We start from the raw sequence: 21,784 nt of genomic DNA on the forward strand, positions 1-21,784 counted from the left end.
GTACATGTAATTTAGTAATTATTCATTCACTGAACATTCAGTTACTATGTTTAACAGGGTTATTAAAAAAAAATATTAAAAAATCAGATATCATTTATTCTATGATCCTTTAAACTTAAAATGTCAAAATTTACATATATACTGTCATTTGTCAAAATTTACCTACATATTGCTATTTTAATAAAAAATCAATTGCTAACAGTTATCTTTATTATACCATGTCATCCCTATTTCTTGAAATTTAGTTAAAAAATATTCAAAAATCCAGGCACGTGCAGCTGTTGATAGGTTGGTCGGAGCACAGAAAACAAAAAATTTTTTAAAGCACGGCGTGGCCAAAACTGCCCTTAAAATACTGTGATATGGAAGTTTTCTGATTTAACCAGTTGCCAGTATTTCTTTCTTTATTATACCATATCACTAACATACGATAGTTAAATGCAAAATGTGATAGTTTTACTTCTAGACCTGTAGCCAGTTACTATCATTATGATTATTAATTAACTGACCCACTCTACCACAGTCCTATAAAATGATACTTATATGATAAAGTAATACAACACAAAATGCAGAAAAAATATAATAAGTCATGTTTTTCTCTAACTTGCTAGTAAACCTTATTTACATTGAGGATTTTCTCTAAACTTTGATGGCAAATAACTTGCTACATTATCATGTGCAAGCATAATGACATGGTAGTGTTGCATCCCTAAGACTGTCAAGTTTGACAGTGGTTAGAAAAAAAAGTATTGTCACATGTCCAAGAAGCTGCCAGTCTCTATATCAACCAAAAAGCCAAAATTTCTGGCAGTCATTTTGCAGCAGTATCTCGTCAGCAGTCAGGAATACACGCATAATTTCTCGCACTCAGTCAAACACACTTTATTTGTTTATAAAGATTATACAACTTTCAAAAAATAATTAATGATTTCAATTTTTCCTGTTTTCTACTATATCATCCTATCTCTGAAATTTAGTCCAAAAATGAATAAATGTTGCCAAAATTGCCCTTAAAAGTAAAATGTGGTGATATGGTAGTTTTCATAAAACCTTGTAGCCAGTATTAAATGTTTTGCATTATTCTACCATATCCCTAACAGCTAAGATTATCAAAAAACAATGAAGTTTGCAAGAAATTTAAAGAATTGTTATTTTACTCTTAACCAGAAGCCAATTAAAAATTTATTCATAACTGGCTTTATTGTTACCAAAACCACAATCCTAAACTTAAGCAATAAAATTCAGTGCTCTCCCCTTCCAATTCTGGAAAAAATTCTATGGCGAACACTAAAATTATATTAAAGCAGAGTCTAAAAAATTAATATCCTATAAACATAAAAGAAAAGAATATGACCTGAGATGCAGCCCTCTCTTGATGACAGATTTTTCTCCAAACTTAGTGTACAGCCTGGCTACAACTGTTGCCCACATACAGTGATATGGCAATACCTGTTACCTAAATGTTATGTGATTATGGCTGACTTAAACACATTCATACAAATACACTTTCACACAACAGTGGCAGTAATAAAAGCCTTATGCTACCTTATCACCCATATCTGCTGAAATTTAGTCCAAAAATACATGTCCAAAACCATCCTTAAAATGTGGTGATATGGTAGTTTTATGAAACCAATAGCCAGTTTTTTTTTCTTTTTGCCTTATCCTACCATATCCCTAACAGTGGATTCTTTACTAAAGGCAAGAAGTAATAGCTTTTCTATTTTAACCTGTAGTCTGTTGCTTTTGGATTTTGTCTAATCCAACCTAATCCAATCTGGCTACAAGCATTGACAAAATAAATGATAAGGTAGTATCTTACCAGTATATTGTAATTCTGAGGCCATAAACCATTGGCAGGCAGCTTTCTTTGAGCACTTTACATACACCTTACAACAGATTCAGTCTTTAAATGGAGGAAAAGCTATGCAGGGATGTCATCCCTATGTAGTATGATGGAGCTAGTTAGTGAAATGTATTATTTGTAAAAAATGTATATAGATATGGTGTAGAAACAATAACTAATATCTTCCTTTCAGTTTCTTAAATGAAGATTACAGTGGCTGAAAACTACACGCTGACACCTTTAACACGATAATTCTTAAAATATATTTGTACTCTATTAAACCAAGTTTACTGAAGCATTGCTCACTATGTAATGAATACCATGAAAGATCAAGTAGTTAATGAAATAACATTATTATAGAGCACGAAATTTGTCCTATATTATACCCTTTTTATGCCCCCCACCCCCTACAACAAGATTTTATTACAAACACCATCCTGCTCATCACATTAATATTTCCATATCTGCCATGCTGAATCTATCTTACATGCTTGGAGGTTTTTTTATTTAACATGGTCAAACAAAGGTGATTTAGTACCAGTTCATTTTACTTCTAATGATGACTGTAGTTCTAAAGTTAGGATAAAAATGCCTTGTCCTACAAATAAAAAATCTTGCAATGTCTGCAAAAAAAAGCTTTAACTTTCAGCATAAAGTTTGTTCCTACACTAAGCAGAATAAAAAAATATGCACTTTTTTCTATATCACCCCATCTATGAAATTAAGACAAAATTACCCTAACATGGCCTAATGTTCTTGATTAATGGAAAAAATGAAAGAAGTTTAATGAAATTCTACCAATTGGTTAGTTTGTTATGTACAAATATGTGGATTTTTAAACAGTTATAACTAAAGAAATCCTAACAAAACTGAGTGTGCACTTCCACATTGTGGTAATCTAAATTTAACTTAAGTTTCATAGTTCTATGTCAAATATGTCATAATTTATGAAGCAGAAATTGCAATTATTATAGTATCCTATAGGCTGTACATATTCCAGAGTGACCTCTGGAATTTTCTCAGCCGAATTATGTATAGTTAACACTAAAAACTACTAAGGGCCATAACTCTGGTATTACTTTGGCAATCTGTCTGACACTTGACAGACCGCATTTCCCTATAGTGGTAATCAGTGGTGGTATTATCATGTACATAAAGTTTCATTAAAATATTCTAAACCACTTCCTAGATATGGCACCGCATGGACGGACAAAAAGACAGAAGGATGAATGGAAGTTCTTACGAACAGACCTATATTTGGTATTTCTTTTGTTATAAAGTACCCAGCAAGCAACAGAAAGTACCCAATAAGCAGTACAGAATGAACAGAATTTACCGTTACCTATTGTCCTCACAGTACCCAACAAATGTTCTCTCGTTTGCTCAGATGGATGGATGGAAAGACTATATCCCTCCACCTTTTGCAGGGGATAATAAAACTTAATGCGTATAAATTGAGACAAATTAAAAAAAAATCTCATATGTGCAGAGCCTTAAATCTGCAGGCACAATTGTCAATTTCATTTCTATCCTTTTAATTACTAGTTTTTAAATTAAACTTTAAACAAGCATGCTAAAATGACTTATTCATTGGCCACAACTCTAGAATTCTGACCTTTGCCTTGAAAAAAATAAGCAAAAGAAGATATGAACTTGATACTGACAACATAAAATTATTTGAAAATAAAATTTTCCAAGAATACCACTAATAGTAATAGATTTAGCCAGGCAGAATATGCAAAGTATATGAAAACCCAGCACAGTTATATCTCTTATACAGACTGATCAGTACACACTAAAAGACCTTGCCACTGTATTTTACAAATCAAACCCACTAAAAGACATTTGCCACAGTATTTTACAAATTAAACCCACTTAAAGCGCTTGCCGCTGTATTTACAAATTAAATCCACTAAAAGACCTTGCCACTGTATGTTACAAATTAAACCCACTAAAAGACCTTGCCACTGTATTTACAAATTAAATCCACTAAAAGACCTTGCCACTGTATGTTACAAATTAAACCCACTTAAAGACCTTGCCACTGTATTTACAAATTAAATCCACTAAAAGACCTTGCCACTGTATGTTACAAATTAAACCTACTAAAAGACCTTGCCACTGCATTTTACAAATTAAAACCACTAATAGACCCTGCCACTGTATGTTACAAATTAAACCCACTTAAAGATCTTTATAATACCGGTACTACTGTGTGTTACAAATTAAATCAGATTTTAGAAGTAACTCCTGTGACAACAAAATCTAATCTTGCCACTGTTTTACAATATTACTAATTTAACTACTGTCTGTGTCCATTTTTAAAAGCAATTTTGAATTTAGTATTCAATCACTGTGTTTTACAAAGTAATTCATTCAACATTCACTCATTGTGTTACAAAATAATTCATTCAACATTCATCCACCTTTTTTGCTCAGTACATGTAATGTAATCATCATTCATTCACTGAATATTCATTTACTGTGTTTAACAGGGTAATTAAAAAAAAATCAGATACCATTTATTCTATGATCCTTTATACTTAAAATGTCAAAATTTACCTATATACTGTCATTTGTCAAAATTTACCTACATTATTAATTGCTATTTTAATAAAAATTCAATTGCTGACATTAATATCTTTATTCTACCATGTCATCCCTATTTCTTGAAATTTAGTTAAAAAATATTCAAAAATCCAGGCACATGCAGCTGTTGATGGGTTGGTTTCAGCAAAGAAAACAAAAAAAAAATGTTTAAAGCATGGCATGGCCAAAACTGCCCTTAAAATATTGTGATATGGTAGTTTTCTGAAACCAGTTGCCAGTATTTCTTTCTTTATTCTACAATATCACTAACATACGATAATCAAATGCAAAAAGTGGTAGTTTTACTTCTAGACCTGTAGGCAGTTACTATCATTATGATCATATTTAACTGACCCACTCTACCACAGTCCTATAAAATGATACTTATATGATAAAGTAATACAACACAATAATATACAACAATAGTTGAAACTGGAAAATGTAGAAAAAATGTAATAGCTATAAAGTCATGTTTTTCTTTAACTTGCTAGTAAAACTTATGTTTAGGATTTTCTCTAAACTTTGATGGCAAATAACTTGCTACATTATCATGTGCAAGCATAATGACATGGTAGTGTTGAAACCCTAAGACTGTCAAGTTTGACAGTGGCTAGAATAAAAAAGTATTGTCACATGTCCAAGAAGCTGCCAGTCTCTATATCAACCAAAAAGCCGAAATTTCTGGCAGTCTTTTTGCAGCAGTATCTCGTCAGCAGTCAGGAATACATGCATAATTTCTCACACTCAGTCAAACACACTTTATTTGTTTATAAAAATTATACAACTTACAAAAAATAATTAATGATTTCAATTTTTCCTGTTTTCTACTATATCATCCTATCTCTGAAATTTAGTCCAAAAATGAATGAATGTTGCCAAAATTGCCCTTAAAAGTAAAATGTGATGATATGGTAGTTTTCATAAAACCTTGTAGCCAGTATTAAATGCTTTGCATTATTCTACCATATCCCTAACAGCTAAGATTATCAAAAAATAATGAAGTATGCAAGAAATATAAAGAAATGTTATTTTATTCTTAACCAGTAGCCAATTAAAAATTTATTCATAACTGGCTTTATTGTTACCAAAACCGTAGTCCTAAACTTAAGCAATAAAATTCAGTGTTCTCCCCTTCCAATTCTGGAAAACGTTCTATGGGATCGAGAACACTAAAATTATATTAAAGCAGTGTCTAAAAAAATTAATATCCTATAAACATAAAAGAAAAAGATATGACCTGAGATGCAACCCTCTCTTGATGATAGATTTTTCTCCAAACTTAGTGGACAGCCTGGCTACAATTGTTGCACACATACAATGATATGGCAATATACCTGTTACCTTGTTATGTGATGAGGGCTGACTTAAACACATTCATACAAATACACTTTCACACAAACAGTGGCAGTAATAAAAATCTTATGCTACCTTATCATCCCTATCTGCTGAAATTTAGTCCAAAAATACATGTCCAAAACCATCCTTAAAATGTGGTGATATGGTAGTTTTATGAAACCAATAGCCAGTTTTTTTCTATTTGCCTTATCCTACCATATCCCTAACAGTGGAATCTTTACTAAATACAAGAAGTAATAGCTTTTCTATTTTAACCTGTAGTCTGTTGCTTTTGAATTTTGTCTAATCCATGGAACCTGGCTACAAGCATTGACAAAATAAATGATAAGGTAGTATCTTATTGTAATTTTGAGGCAATAAACCATTGGTAGATAGCTTTCTTTAAGCACTTAATATATGTACTACATACACCTTAAAACAGATTCTGAGCCTTTAAATGAAGGAAAAGCTATGCAGAGATGTCATCCCTATGTAGTATGAGCTACTTGATGAAATGTATTATTTGTAAAAAATGTATATAGATATGGTGTAGAAACAATAACTGATATCTTCCTTTCAGTTCCTTAAATGAAGGTTACAGTGGCTGAAAACTACACGCTGACACCTTTAACATGGTAATTCTTAAAATATAATTGTACTCTATTAATGTCACTTCAACTAACCAAATTTACTGAAGCATTCCTCACTATGTAATGAATACCATGAAAGATCAAGTAGTTAATGAATTAACATTATTATAGAGCACGAAATTTGTCCTATATTATACCTTTTTATGCCCCACTACACCTCCTCCCCCCACACACACCCACCCAGACCACAACAACAAGATTTTTTTATTGCAAGCTACATTAAAAATTCCATATCTGCCATGCGAATCTATCTTATATGCTTGGAGTTTTTTTTAGTTAACATGGTCAAACAAAGGTAATTTTAGTACCTGTTCATTTAACTTCTAATGATGGCTGTAGTTCTAGATCTGAGTTAAGATAAAAATGCTTTGTCCTACAAGTCAAAAACCTTGCAATGTCTGCAAAAAAAAGCTTTAACTTCCAGCATAAAGTTTGTTCCTAAACTTAGCAGAATAAAAAAATATGCACTTTTTTTGTATATCACCCCATATATGAAATTAAGACAAAATTACCCCTACATGGCCTAATGTTCTTGATTAAATAACAAGTTTAATAGCATAGGTAAATCAGCAAATTAATAAAAACAGCATAATCTAACAGACTTGTGTTTTTTTTCACCCCACAACAGTTATAAAATCAGCTAAAAGACAGGACTTGTACTGTCTCACATGACCTACAAAAAATGAATAAATGAATTGGTATTAGTTATGTACAAATATGTAGATGTTTTAAACATTTAAAGGGCAATAACTCTGAAGTTCCTATAGAGATCCTGATGAAATTCAGTGCGCACTTCCACATTATAGTGCTCTAAACTCGTTTTAAGTTTCATAGTTCTAAGTCAAATATGTCACAAGTTATGAAGAAGAAATTGCCATATTTATAGTACCCTGTATAGTACCCTGTATAGTTAACACTAGAAACTACTAAGGGCCATAACTCTGGTGTTACTTGGGCAATCTGACTAAAACTTGACAGGCCGCATTTCCCTATAGTGGTGAACATGTATATGAAGTTTTATTTAAATATAACCACTCCCTAGATATGGCTCCGGATGGACATATGGATGGACGGATGGAAGGATGGATGAACAATGCCAAAACTACATCCTTCTGCCTTCTGCAGGGGATAAAAGATGCACAAGATGGTATATGTCTGGCTTTTAGCATGATATGAGACAGAAAAGCAGCTATTGGTGATGAAGAAAAATATCTGCCCTGGCTTTGCGCATGATATAAGCACATAGAAAACACAGCAAATGGTACAGAAGACAGTGTTTGCCCTGGCTATTAGCATGATATAAAGAGGTAGAAAAACAGCAAAAGATCCGAAGATAACATTATAGCAAAAGTAGAAAACAGCAGAAAGATGTCACAAATAATTTTTCTAATTTATACTAATATACATAATTATATCATTTATTTACTGTTCCACTGCATATTTCTCCTATTTCGCGCATTATTTTATGCTAATTGCTTGAAAGCAATGGTCCCAAAGTATTGGATACATTTAGTTGACAGCTTGTTGACATGATCTTGTAGATTTTGTTGACTGCAATGGAACCATGGGTATTGGATAAATTTACTTGACTGCATTTAAAGGTCCATTACTAAGGGAAAGTGAGTTGGCAATTTTTTTCATAGCCAGTGCATAGACTTCTGCAAGACACTAAATAATGAAGATTGGCAGGTCAAAATTTACAGAAGGTCTTTGGAACTCAAAGAAATGTATGTGTATTATGTTGAAATTTCAATGAATCGACAGAATGACCCCCTAGGTCTTTTTAACTTTCTTCATACTTCATAGAAAAATAATTGTACATATACTGCGATTTATTTTGAATTTCTACATACCAACTTTCATTTTCCAATAAAATGAAATAGTTTCTGTGCTTTTTAAAAGAAATTAAAATGTTCACTTTCCTTAGTATTGGACCTTTAAACCTTCAGAATTGGATAATGTACAATACTTCACTGCATTTCTAATATACTGGATACACATATTTACTTCACTGGAATCTAACATACTGGATATACATAGAATTTAATATATTTTACAGTATAATATATGTTCTTGCCTGCATTTGAGTCTAAATTGCTGAGTCCATGTTGAATACATGAATAATGAACTTCAATGCATTAAAATCGTAAGTACTGGATATGTGTACTCAACCACTATGAAATCTTAAATTTTGGTACATGTACACGACTAGATCAGAATAATAAATAGAGGGTATATGACCTCGACTGAATTAAAATCTTGAGTATTTTTGCAATTATATTTACTAAACTACCTTGGAATTAAATACTTGAGTTGACTGCGATGGAATTTGAAGTATAGATACTTGAAAACTCTGGAATTTTGAGTGCTTGCAAATATCTTAGTATTGAATACAAGGTACATGTACTCTAACTTACTGGAAGTTTATACATGACTGCATTCAAATTTAATCTATTTGATACAAGCACTCAATCTATTGGATACATGTACTTGACCAGACTGGACTCTGTATTTACTATTTGACTGCACTGGAATCTTAAGTAATAGATACATGTACTTAATTGGAAAGGAATCTTAAGCATCAGATATTTTACTGCATGTAATCTTAGATACTGGATACATATATTTGAATGGACTGAATCGAATCCAAAGGTATTCAATACATCTGCTTCAGACTGCCTTTGGACCTTAATTTGGTAATTGTATTTCACTACAATGGAATCTAAAACACTGGATATTTCACTGTATTGGAATCTAAAATGTGTTCATTACAATTTTGAGAATTTGATTGCACTAGAATCAGTAGTTCTGGATGCATGTACTTAACCACAATGGAATAAAGTCTACACTGGTATCTGAAGCAATGGGTGCACCTACTGGGTATCTGAGAACTTTGCTATCAAGAATTGGATAGTTGCTTTGCAAAGAAAGTTTAAAGCTTATTCAAACCAAGCCCCAGTCTGCTTCCTTGGAAAACCAGTACTGGTGATGAGATATGAGAATGGTGCCATGTTATGATCCCAGCAGCATTAGAACCATCAGTTGTTTTGTTGGTGGCTGCTAGCTGCCACCAGTGTCAAAAAGAATACTCCGTTTGAAAAATCTTGTCAGTTTTTAAGACCATCCTAACAACACAACCAAAAATAGTTCCAAGCTTTCCAGGTAAACAATCATCTACACAACGTGCAGAATATGCAACGCTACAATATATGCCTTAATACCATTTTTAATGTAAATTCGGCGACTTAAATCAATACAAACTGAAGTCAACGTTTTAATTAAAACTACCACGTGTATGAATACAAATATGCAAATTTATGGTCACGTGAATAAACGATGACCTCATGCCACCTGAACTGGAGCGATGATATCGATTAGCTATTGGCATACAGACACTAAATAGCCTGAGCACCTATGAAACAAGAGCTGTCCGTAAGACAGCCAAGCTCGACTATTCGAAATATTGTCACAGAAGCAGGAAAATATTACCCAAAAAGGTTAAATATCAAAAGAGTTTTAAGTTCAAAAGGGGGCATAATTTGACCAAAATGCATATCAGTTATGGGACTTGCTGCTATCAACTAGTTTTATAACCCCGAAGGCACATGTGAAGTTTCAATTCAATATCTGCATTAGTTTTGGAGATAGAAACTCGCATGTAAAACTTTAACCAGAATTTTCAAAGTCCAAAAGGGGGCATAATTTTCCCAAAATACATGCCAGAGTTATGGGACTTGACCCAGTGAGGTTGGTAATTGATCTAGAAAAAGAAAAAATAAGTTTCAAATCTATATGCCTTTTAGTAATTGCCGTATGTACTTGCACGCAAAACTTTAACCAGTATTTTCTAAGTCCAAAAAGGGGAATAATTTGCTCAAAACACATGTCAGAGTTATGGGACTTGATCCAGTGAGGATAGTAATTGATCTAGAAAAAGAAAAAGTAAGTTTCAAATCTATATGCCTTTTAGTAATAGCTGTATGTACTTGCACGCAAAACTTTAACCAGAATTTGCTAAGTCCAAAAGGGGGCATAATTTGGCCAAAATGAAGGTCAGAGTTATGGGACTTGCTGCTATCAACTAGTTTTATAACCCCGAAGACACATGTGAAGTTTCAAATCAATATCTGCATTAGTTCTGGAGATAATAACTTGCATGTAAAACATTAACCAAAATTTTCTAAGTCTAAAAGGGGGCATAATTTGCTCAAAATACATGTCAGAGTTATGGGACTTGACCCAGTGAGGTTGGTAATTGATCTAGAAAAAGAAAAAATAAGTTTCAAATCTATATGCCTTTTAGAAATAGCTGTATGTACTTGCACGCAAAACTTTAACCAGAATTTTCTAAGTCCAAAAAGGGGCATAATTTGACCAAAATGAAAGTCAGAGTTATGGGACTTGGTGCTATCAACTAGTTTTATAACCCCGAAGACACATTTGAAGTTTCAAATCAATATCTGCATTAGTTTTGGAGATAGTAACTTGCATGTAAAACTTTAACCAAAATTTTCTAAGTCCAAAAGGGGGCATAATTTGCTCAAAATACATGTCAGAGTTATGGGACTTGACCCAGAGAGGTTGGTAATTGACCTAGAAAAAGAAAAAATAAGTTTCAAAGCTATATGACTTTAATTGATGGCTGTATGTACTTGCATGCAAAAACTTAACCAAGGTGTGACGCCGACGCCGACGCCGACGCCGACGCCGACGCCAGGGTGAGTAGAATAGCTAGACTATTCTTCGAATAGTCGAGCTAAAAATGGTAGTCGCATAATGGCGGATTCAAATAGTTCTCAGTTTTTTTTGCTGTAAGAAGGATTTTCCTTGAAATCATTGCTATATATTGGTTGAAATCATATTGCATGCCTATACTTGACATACTGGTAGCATTTGCATGTTGAAAAAAGACTCCAAACTGATTTAACATGTGAGATTTATTCATACACCCCTGCCCTAAATTGTGATTGTCATTTCAGTGTAAAAATTACGGTGTGTCCGTTTGACCAGAAATATTTTTCTTGTATCAAACATGACCCCTACTTTTCTTTGGATATTTTTACAGTATTAATGTTGATCTACAAGAAAATGTAAGCTAAAGAAATTTAAAATGGGTCTAGGTGTGTATTGCAGCATTGTGAAAACTTGTCATTTTATATAGAATATAATTAGTGGTGGCTATTTAGTGTGTTATAACCTATTGCATAGTATACTGCCCCAGAGGTCACGTAGCTTATAACGTAGAAAAGGTAGCTGATATATATAGAAACCTAGCCTGGGAATCCAGACTGACAATTCAAAAACGTTTCCTAACCGCAGTGTCACATGTATAACTCCCGAAATTTAAGGCTTTATTTGATAAAGAACAATGACTTCTGCTAGCAATAATCCGCGGCTAAAAATAGAAACGGAATTTCAACGGAAAAGTTTCCAAACATTTCCGGTCCATAGACAATACCAGTTTGTACCTCTGATAGCTTTTCCAGCTAGTTGTAACACTTTTCAAATATGTCAGAACAAACTTAAATGTTCGTTATAGCTATCAAATTGTAAGATATTATATTAATGCAACCCTAGTGATCTAAGAATATTACTGAATTTTCGACTGCATTGTCTCTTTTTTCGGCGTTTCAAGCACGCAAAAATATGACCACATGTTAATTACGCTATTTATAGAAAATCGATAATGATATGGATTTTCTCAGGCGTTGATACTGCCAATTAACACTAATTAGCGCAAATTTAGTGAGATGATTTATGAACAGGACAGTACTTTATTGATATAACTTGAACATGTACAGTTCATCGTTATATCAAGAACAAAATATAATTAAACATGCTTAGCAACCCGAGAGTGAAAAAAATTAAAGAACATTCAGTTAATACCACAGTCACACGTACATACGGCGCAAATAGCTACGTCTAGCTACGGATAGAAACGTAGTAATCCGTATCGATCCGTAACTGAGTCGTACGGATTGGTACGAATTGATACAGATTACTACTTTAAGGTACGTCTCAGGTACGTTTCAATACCGATAGATACGGATTACTACGTTTTCATCCGTGGCTAGACGTAGCTTTCCACGCCGTATGTGTGACTGAGGTATAAAATTCATGAATTCGATATGGTTTGCAATGTGACCTGCCGTGAGAATCAAAGACATGTATGTTTTCTAAATAATATTCCCTCACGGATAATCTTCCTTCAGCAAATGTACAATATAAGATACTATATGTATGCATAGATATACATGTATTCGGTATAATTTCGTCTGACAAAACACGAATTATCAACGTGGAAACCTACAGGTCGCCCAAGCTGAGAAGTGTTGCAAGCTCGCTTTGACTAAGTGGTGCTACTGTATCACGATTTCATCAACTTGTAAGCCCGTGAAAGTGGGCGCAGCGATGATACTAATACTCGCCTTTTTGAAACGGCAATCTGTCAGACTATAGCAAGTCGTCGGATAACAGATTTGACCAACTAAAAGATTGAATTGTTTCAAGACAGATTCTGCTCACTTCAGCTAAATTCATTCGAGTCGCACCATGAGAAAAACAACATAGTGCATTTGTGACCAGCATGGACCCAGATCAAACTGCGGATCCGCACACCACTCTGGTCAGGATCCTTGCTGTTCGCTAACGGTTTCTCTAGTTGCAATAGGCTATGAAAGTTAACAGCATGGATTCTGACCAGACTGCGCGGATGCACAGGCTGGTCTGGATCCATGCTGGTCGCAAACGCACTACACTGGTTTTCTCATGGTACGTCTCAATATATCTGGATACAAATATATGTATAAAAATTAAAACGGTTTCGTTTCGCCTGTTACATATATTTTCGACTTTTTTCTCGGTCTGACTAAAGTTGTATGTTTGTCTGACTTAATGTCCAGCATTTTTGCGAAGCCTGCTGTTATGTCTAGCGAACTTTTGAGTATAACAGATGGAGTGATAATTAATGCACATCTAAAATACACTGACTGCACAACTGACATTCTGAGGTACATTTGTGGTGCATGTTTGTGTTGTTTTCTTTCACAAAAGTCTCATGAAAACCACAGCTATCTGATACGGACTAAGTCAGTGTGTATAATAATTCATGACAGACACTGCCCAAAAGCTTTAAAAAGAAATCTTAAAAGCTGAATGATTTGAAGAAAAGGCTTATTATATTATTTATTCATAGTAAAACATCTTCGATGAAATTTATGTTGTAGTTTTCGTCACAAATAATCAAAAAGGATCAAAACTATGCGTTAAAGACTGAATCAGTGTGTATGTAAACAATGACTGGCAGTGAAAATTAAAGGATTAATTTTGAAACCAAAGCCGAATATTAAAAAAAATGCAAAAAAAAAGTTCTTATGGTTTATACTTAGTTAACAATTCCTCAGTTGTCGCTTTCTTTGTAATATTTTAAACATTGATTAGCAGCCACCATCAGCGCTTTGAGCGCTTTGATTTTTACTGCAATAAGTTAGTACATTGTTTTATATAAAAGCAAAACTGCTAAATATGTTTCTATCTTTCAACATTATGAAATCACTCAGTTGCACATAACATAACAGTTTTAGTTTGTTTTCCTCACTTTTGTGTTTATTACTATTAAACACATATCCTAGATGTACTGAAATGCAGCTTGCACATGTTCCATGATATTCTTAATATAAACAACAGACATTCATTCCTTTCTGTAACCATAAAGCTCCAATCTGCTTTATTATAGACCATTCTAGAAATGTCCCTGTCCCTCTTTGTGATATGCTCAACATGACAGCCTGTTGAAGGAAAATGTGATTATGAATTTAATTCATTCTCAAGTATGCTGTGGTCTTAACTTTTGGCTGAATGACCCAAAAATAGTATGAGTCATCTACTGACCAAAGACACATACTGACCTAAGTCAACGCATTCCCCAGCTATACATCCTAAACCATTTTTGTCTCGAGGTTACTGTGAGCTTGACCTTTGACCTCCTGACCCCTAAACAAAAGAGGTAATGTGCCCACAGACAATCATAGGCCAAAGCCTTCTCCAGCAATTGATAAGAAACCATGTTTAGTCTCAATGTCACTGTGACCTTGACTGCTGACCTACTGACTCTAAAAACAAGAGGGGTTATTATTTACTGACCAAAGACAATAATCCTTGAAGATAATTAATCTTAGGCTAAAGAACTCTTTCAGTTTTTGACAGTAAACCATTTTCAATTTAGAGGTCAATAACCTTGACCATAACCTCCTAATCCCTTAAATCAATAGGAGTCATCAATCATTCTAAAATATTGATGGATGTAGGCGGAAGCATTCTCTAGCTATAAATATGAAACTGACCTGTTGCCTACTGACCCAAAGGGTCCCTTGGTGACCATATGCAATTCATTCTATAAAGTTTGATTTCTTAAAAAGAGTACCTGTTATCCAGTTATTGATCAAAAATGTTTTAAGTCAAGGTCACAAGGTCTTTTGACCATCTGACCCAAAAAAGTAGGGGTCATCTACTGACTACATGCAACCATCCTTAAAGTTTGTAGTTTGACTTAAATGAATGTCGAAGCTGATTCTAGTTACCGATCAGGAACTAAACTGTCTACTGACAGATCAATAGACAGACAGACATAAGCAATACCACAAAAATAATTTTTATTTAACCCTAAATGTGACCTTGATCTTTGAGGTGGAATTCTATTCTATGAAATGGACATGTCTTCTTGCCATAAATAACTTAAAGGTGTCTGAACATTCAGCCATGCATGATGAAGTAACAGACTGGTCAAGAAAAATTAGATTAAAATATTTCACCTGTGTGACAATGACTGCTAAATCAGAGGCCACACTCTGCATGTGACACTTGGTCATAGTATGCTGAATATTTTTGCCAAGTTATTTGAATCAATTTAATTGGATACAAGAATTATACACTGGACAACAATGAGCTCATATTTCCGGCCTCTTAAGTGTTACTTTGGCCTTTAAGTCTAAGTATTGCTAGCAGCATATTGTTTTGTTTGTGACAAGTTAATTCATGCATTTAAAAGTTACAGGCTGGACATAAAATACACAAAATCTGACCTTTAAATGTGACCTTCACCTTTGAGCTCTGGGTAATGGTCTTGCATAAGACATGTCTTATGGTAGAAATTATGTTGCAAGTTGTTTGTATTTAGTCTATTTATGCAAATCAAACAAGAAAATTTATAATTTTTGTCCTCTTAGAATGACCTTGACATTTGACCTAAAGTCCTGTTTCTTGCACACAGCATATCGCCTAGTTATGGTCTTTACCTGTGCCAAGTTTCTTTTTTATTAAATTTTGAAATCCCATTTTTTGCTCTAAATACGACAATTACAGGAAATCTGCCTGGATCAAGAAATGTGAATGAGTCAAGATGGGATTATATAAAAAATGTTAAAATGGATGCTTTGATAAAAAAATACAAACTAGCCATCCTTATGACATTTTGACAGCTGAAAGGTTCTTTTGTTTTAAAACAGCCAATTAATTTTTATGTTTAACAACCGGATGATGAAACAAATCTATGATTTTTTAAATAACTATTGTGTGTACAAAAGATTCTTTTTAATGTCTACTGAAAAAGTCACATCTAAAACATATATGTACAATTTTAGAGAAAAAAATTGCATACCAGTAACTGAATGATTCTGCCTACCTGGGCGCATCATTTTGTTTTTTGTTGTAACATAGCATGCCTTGGCTCCTTACTGGAACTCTTGTGTGTTCCTCAGCTCTTTGCTGGATTTCTTGTGTGCCTCAGCTCTTTGCTGGAACTCTTGTGTGCCTCAGTTCATTTCTGGAAATCTTGTGTGACTCAGATCTTTGCTGGAAATCTTGTGTGCCTCAACTTTTTGTTAAAACTCTTAAATCGTCTGCCTCAGCACTTTGCTGAAACTCTTGTGTGCCTCAGCTCTTTTCTGAAACTTGTGTGCCTCATCTCATTGCTGGAAATCTTGTGTCCCTCAGCTCTTTATTAAGACTCTTAAACTGTCTGCCTCAGTTCCTTGCTGAAACTGTATGTGCCTCAGTTATATACTGTAATACAGTGTGAATCAGCTCTTTTGCGGAAAGTATGTCTGTCTCAGCTCTTTGTCAAAACTACTGTCTACCTCAGCTCTTTGCTGAAACTCTGTGTGTTTCAGGTCTTTGCTGAAAATCTGTAATCCTCAGCTCTTTTAGCAAAGTATGTGTCTCAGCTCTTTGTTAAAAGTAATGTCTGCTTCAGCACTTTGCAGAAATTCTGCCTTCCTCAACTTAAAACTCTGTCTGCCTCAGGTTTTTGCTGTAACTCTCTGTGTCTCAGCTCTTTGCTAAAACTCCTGTCTTTCTCAAATCTTTGCTATTTTCAGATTTTCCCAAATATTGTGAACTTATTTTGTCTTGTCATTATTGTTTGTGTCACACCTTTCTAGACACTTCATCTGTGTTTCACAATTATTTCTCCATAAGGAGTGATATCTGACTCTGAGGCAAATTATAACTGCTAACTGTTGTCTAAACTGGGTAGATCATGTTTTCTGAGCACAACTTGCCTGAACTTTAAGTGCTGTATTACTGTCAAATGTCACATATTTCTTTGTTTTTACCTGAAAATAAGTATTTGTATAATTATGGAAAAAAGCAACATTTAATTACTGCAAGTTACAGTAGTTGTTTTTATCTTATTTATAACTTTTTAAAACAATACTCTACCAATCAGGTGCTGTTGGAGGACAGCAACATTCGACTATTCAACAGCCTTGCCACTGAAGAAAGTTAATTAGTGGACACTAAAGTGAAACAAGAGGGTCATGATGACCCTGGATCACTCACCAGAGTAATATGAGCTACATGCTTCAAATGTCAAACTGATGGTTTTTAGAAATGTTTTGGAAGATTTTCCTATGTACAATCAAGCAACCCCTGGGGCGGGGCCAATTTTACCCCAGGGGTCATGATTTGAACAAAGTTTGTAGAAGTCTACTAGAAAATGTTACATATTAAATATCTAAGATCTAGGCCTTCTGGTTTATTTTTAGCAAATTTATGAAGATTTCCTTATGTACAATCAAATAACCCCTGGGGCTTGGTCAATTTGACCCTGTGAAAGGGGGGGGGGGGGTCAAGATTTGAACAATTTTTGTAGAGGTCCACTAGGAAATGCTACATGTCAAATATCTAAGCTCTAGGCCTTCTGGTTTACTTTTAGAAAATTTTGAAGATTTTTCTATGTACAATCAAGTAAGCCCATGGGGCGGGGTCAATTTGACCCCGGGGGTCATGATTTGAATAAATTTTGTAGAAGTCTACTAGGCAATGCTACAAGTCAAATATCTAAGATCTAGGCCTTCTGGTTTATTTTTAGAAAGTTTTTGAAGATTTTTCTATGTAAAATCAAGTGACCCCTTAGGCGGGGTCAATTTTGATCCCGGGGGGTCATATTTGAACAAATTTTGTAGAGGTCCACTAGGCAATGCTACATGCGAAATATCTAAGCTCTAAGCCTTCTGGTTTATTTTTAGAAAATTTTTGAAGATTTTCTTATGTAAAATCAAGTGACCCCTGGGGCGGGATCAATTTTGACCCCGGGGGTCATGATTTGAACAAATTTGTAGAGGTCCACTAGGCAATGCTACATGCGAAATATCTAAGCTCTAAGCCTTCTGGTTTATTTTTAGAAAATTTTTGAAGATTTTACTATGTAAAATCAAGTGACCCCTGGGGCGGGGTCAATTTTGACCCAGGGATCAAGACTTGAACAGTTTTAGTAGAGGTCCACTAGGCAATGCTACATGTCAAATATCTAAGCTCTAGGGCTTCTGGTTTTTGAGAAGATTTTTTAAGATTTTCCTATGTAAAATCAAGTGTCCCCTGGGGCGGGGTCAATTTTGACCCCGGGGTCATGATTTGAATAAATTTGGTAGAGGTCCACTAGGCAATGCTTCACACCAAATATCTAAATTCTAGGGCTTCTGGTTTTTGAGAAGAAGATTTTTAAAACGGGGCATAATTTGGTAAACAAGTGTAACAGAGTTCTGAAACATATGCAGTGCATGTTGTATTGATCACAGTTGTCAAGTGTGTGAAGTTTCAATCTATTCCCTTATTGGATACTGAGAAACCAGCTTACAAATATTTAATCGATAATTGTGTGGTCAAACAAGAGCTGTCAGTGGACAGCGCACTCGACTATTCTCAGTGCTTAATTGATAGTATAATATAAGCAATGAGTATTTAAACTTTAACATTACAATAAGCATATCAAAGTCAAAAAGGGGCCATAATTCAGTCAAAATGCTTGATAGAGTTGCCTCCTCCTTTTTACAGAATGGGGTCATAATGGTAAACAAGTCTGCAAAATATGAAAGTAATATCACAATGGACTTTGAATATATTTGGGGTGGTACGCAAACTTTAACATTACAATAAGCATATTCTAAGTCGAAAAGGGGCCAATTAATTCAGTCAAAATGCTTGATAGAGTTGTCTGCTCTTGTTTACAGAATGGGGTCATAATGGTTAACAAGTATGCAAAATATGAAAGCAATATCTCAATGGACTTTGAAAATATTTGGAGTGGTACGCAAACTTTAACATTACAATAAGCATATTCCGAGTCGAAAAGGGGCCATAATTCAGTCAAAATGTTTGATAGTGTTGTCTGCTCTTGTTTACAGAATGGGGTCATGATGGTAAACAAGTATGCAAAATATGAAAGCAATATCTCAATGGACTTTGAAAATATTTGGGGTGGTACGCAAACTTTAACATTTGTGTGACACTCATGCTAACGCTAATGCCGACGCTAGGGCGAGTAGGATAGCTCCCCTTTTCTTCGAATAGTCAAGCTAAAAATTACTCAGCAGCGCAGCTCATTTAGATAATCTACATGGATAATTCAGCCTTATCAGGCTGGTAACATTGCCCAATCAGGCTTACGACACAAAAAGTAGTATTTCTTGAAACTTGGTCCATTTATTAAGCATAACAAATGATACAAATTAGAATAAAAATAACTTGGTTGCCTTCAGTTTTGGTAGAATTATTTTCCCTTTTCAGATTTTTATGACGCATAATCTTTAAAGTCCAAACAAATATGTTCTAATGCTAAGTTTAAAACAAAAAAGGGTTCAATGGCTGCCTAATGCTCTAAATTATTGCGCTAGTACATGAATGTATACATTTTACTCTGCTTTCACTTACGACATTATAGAGAAATGTTAGTTCTAAAAAAATTGCTCATACATCTGCACCAGAAACAAAGTATTTATCCTAAATATATAGAATAAAGGTATTGGCGCACAAGTTTGGAGCAATAGAAAGCCATTGAACTTTTCCTGTTTTAAACATTGCAATAAAACATATTTTTTTTGGACTTCAAAAATTATGCACCATATAAAACTGAAAAAGGGAAGTAATTCTAACAAAACTGAAGGCAACAAAGTTATTTCTATCTTGATAAGCATAATATGTTATGCTTAACAAATAGACCAAGTTCGAAAGAAATATCTTCATTATTTTCCATGAAATATTACTTTTTGTGTCGTAAGCCCGATCGGGCAATGTTACCAGCCTGCTTATTATAATGCAAGACAAGCTTACTGTCGCTGAGTGGCTGCTTTTTAATTTCTGACTTTTGCAGCCACTGCGTCCGACGTTACAGTTTGACCGTCACAATATAAAACAAACTGTATACGTCGGATTAGTTCGACTAATTATAATGCATGTTATACTTTTCTGATGATACTGAATGCTTATACCGAAATTGTGAAATAACACGTATTGATGTTGTCTTTGTATTAAACTAAGAGTTCAGTATTTCATGGTTATAAGTTAAATTATTGTCACATTGGAATATTTTTACAGCAGCGTCGGAATTAGAAACAATACCATATACCCCACCCACTTCTACTCTGCTAAAGTCCATAATATCTGCAGAGTCTAAATGGACGGCAAAACCTTAAATGTATGTTTACTACTTACCTAGCGTTTCGACTCAACTTTTTCATTTCTCTTTTATCATCATTTTTCTTTGTTTTTTCTCCAACAACACAAAAGTGTCATGGCGACAAAACGATCAACAATCTCACGTGATCACGCACGGACTTTATGCGTGAACTAATTCATGGCTTGTACAGTTCTTTTGCCGTAAGGCCGTTATCGCAGTTATGATATAATTATCTCGGCTGCGTTTAAAATTACAAAAGGCGCTCAGCGCTGCAAAAATAGAAATATGAAAATAGATAAAACTTCTCATAAATAAAAAAGTTGAAAAACAGATAGGAATGCTGATGATACTTAAATTTATATAAAGAAAAGAAAACGTTGACTGACAAACTTAGTGGATTCAAAACTGTTTTGTATTGTTCCGAAATGCGAGTAAACTTCCCTTACTTTCAATACATATATTTTGTATATTTTTTACAAGGTATCCCGACGGAACGGCAGCCAGATTGAAAAACATTAAAATAATCGAACCGCGTTCAACTTTATATATTAACCCGTACTGGTGCTTTCCACAATTAGTTTTACTGGAATTTTTCACGAAAAACAAATCATCAAATTGCCATGAAATAGCCTGACGGTTGCTTGTTTGAAGCTCATTTATAGCCGCCACTGTTAATCCATACGGGCGACTCCTCCACAAGAGTGTTAGTAATGTTAGTAATGTTAGTAGGAAGACAGTGAGAGATTTAGAACACGGTCCAATTCCAGAGGCTTCCCTGGTTCTTTAGATTCTCACGGAACTCTTATCCTGGTGTTGGTATTTTAGTTAGAGGGGCGAGGGCTTGAACTCACGACATCTGGTGACGAAGTCAGATAGTGTTACCACTGAAGCGCTGCGTCCGCTCTAATATAATATCATCGACAGTATATAGTAGTGATTGCACATAGCGCCGTGGGGCCGTAAAATATAATAGAATAGAATAATTTTATTTTCCATATTTTGCCATTTCTGGCATGACATTTATAGCAGGAATTGGACAAAATATAGCCAAATTAGGTTTATCTGTAAGGGAAGGGAAACAACTTCAGCAATCCACAGTTGTTAAGAAAGTTAAATTTTGTCCCTTGATTAACAAAATATTAATACACATTTAGACTCGTATAAATTAACTCTCATTGGACATGTTTCAGAGTGTCAACGATAATTATAATTACAGTATATGGTTACGCTACATAAGTATGGATGCTCTGGGTACCTCAGTCAGTGACGAAGATAATTCAGTGTTGATGATGATAACGATGATTATGGTAATGATGATAAAGAGAAACGCCACATAGTGCTGATGCTGGTTTTTATTTTAATAACAACTGAGTTTCTTGCGGTTTTGGACACACGTCGGGCGAAGTCTTTAAA

General features: G+C 34.3%; 1 long non-coding RNA gene across 1 annotated transcript in view; it reads right to left on the minus strand.

Moving 5' to 3' along the window:
* Positions 1-20,495, minus strand: part of LOC123547800 (uncharacterized) — a 68,738-nt gene extending 48,243 nt beyond the window's left edge. The window contains exons 1-2 of the long non-coding RNA XR_008372343.1: positions 20,407-20,495; positions 16,100-17,030 (exon numbers count right to left, since the gene is read on the minus strand). This is a non-coding gene — a long non-coding RNA (uncharacterized LOC123547800). The remainder of the gene's footprint in view (positions 1-16,099; positions 17,031-20,406) is intronic.
* Positions 20,496-21,784: the final 1,289 nt, after the last annotated feature.

This window comes from Mercenaria mercenaria, chromosome 9 (assembly GCF_021730395.1).
Source record: "Mercenaria mercenaria strain notata chromosome 9, MADL_Memer_1, whole genome shotgun sequence".
Taxonomy (NCBI): Eukaryota; Metazoa; Mollusca; class Bivalvia; order Venerida; family Veneridae; genus Mercenaria; species Mercenaria mercenaria.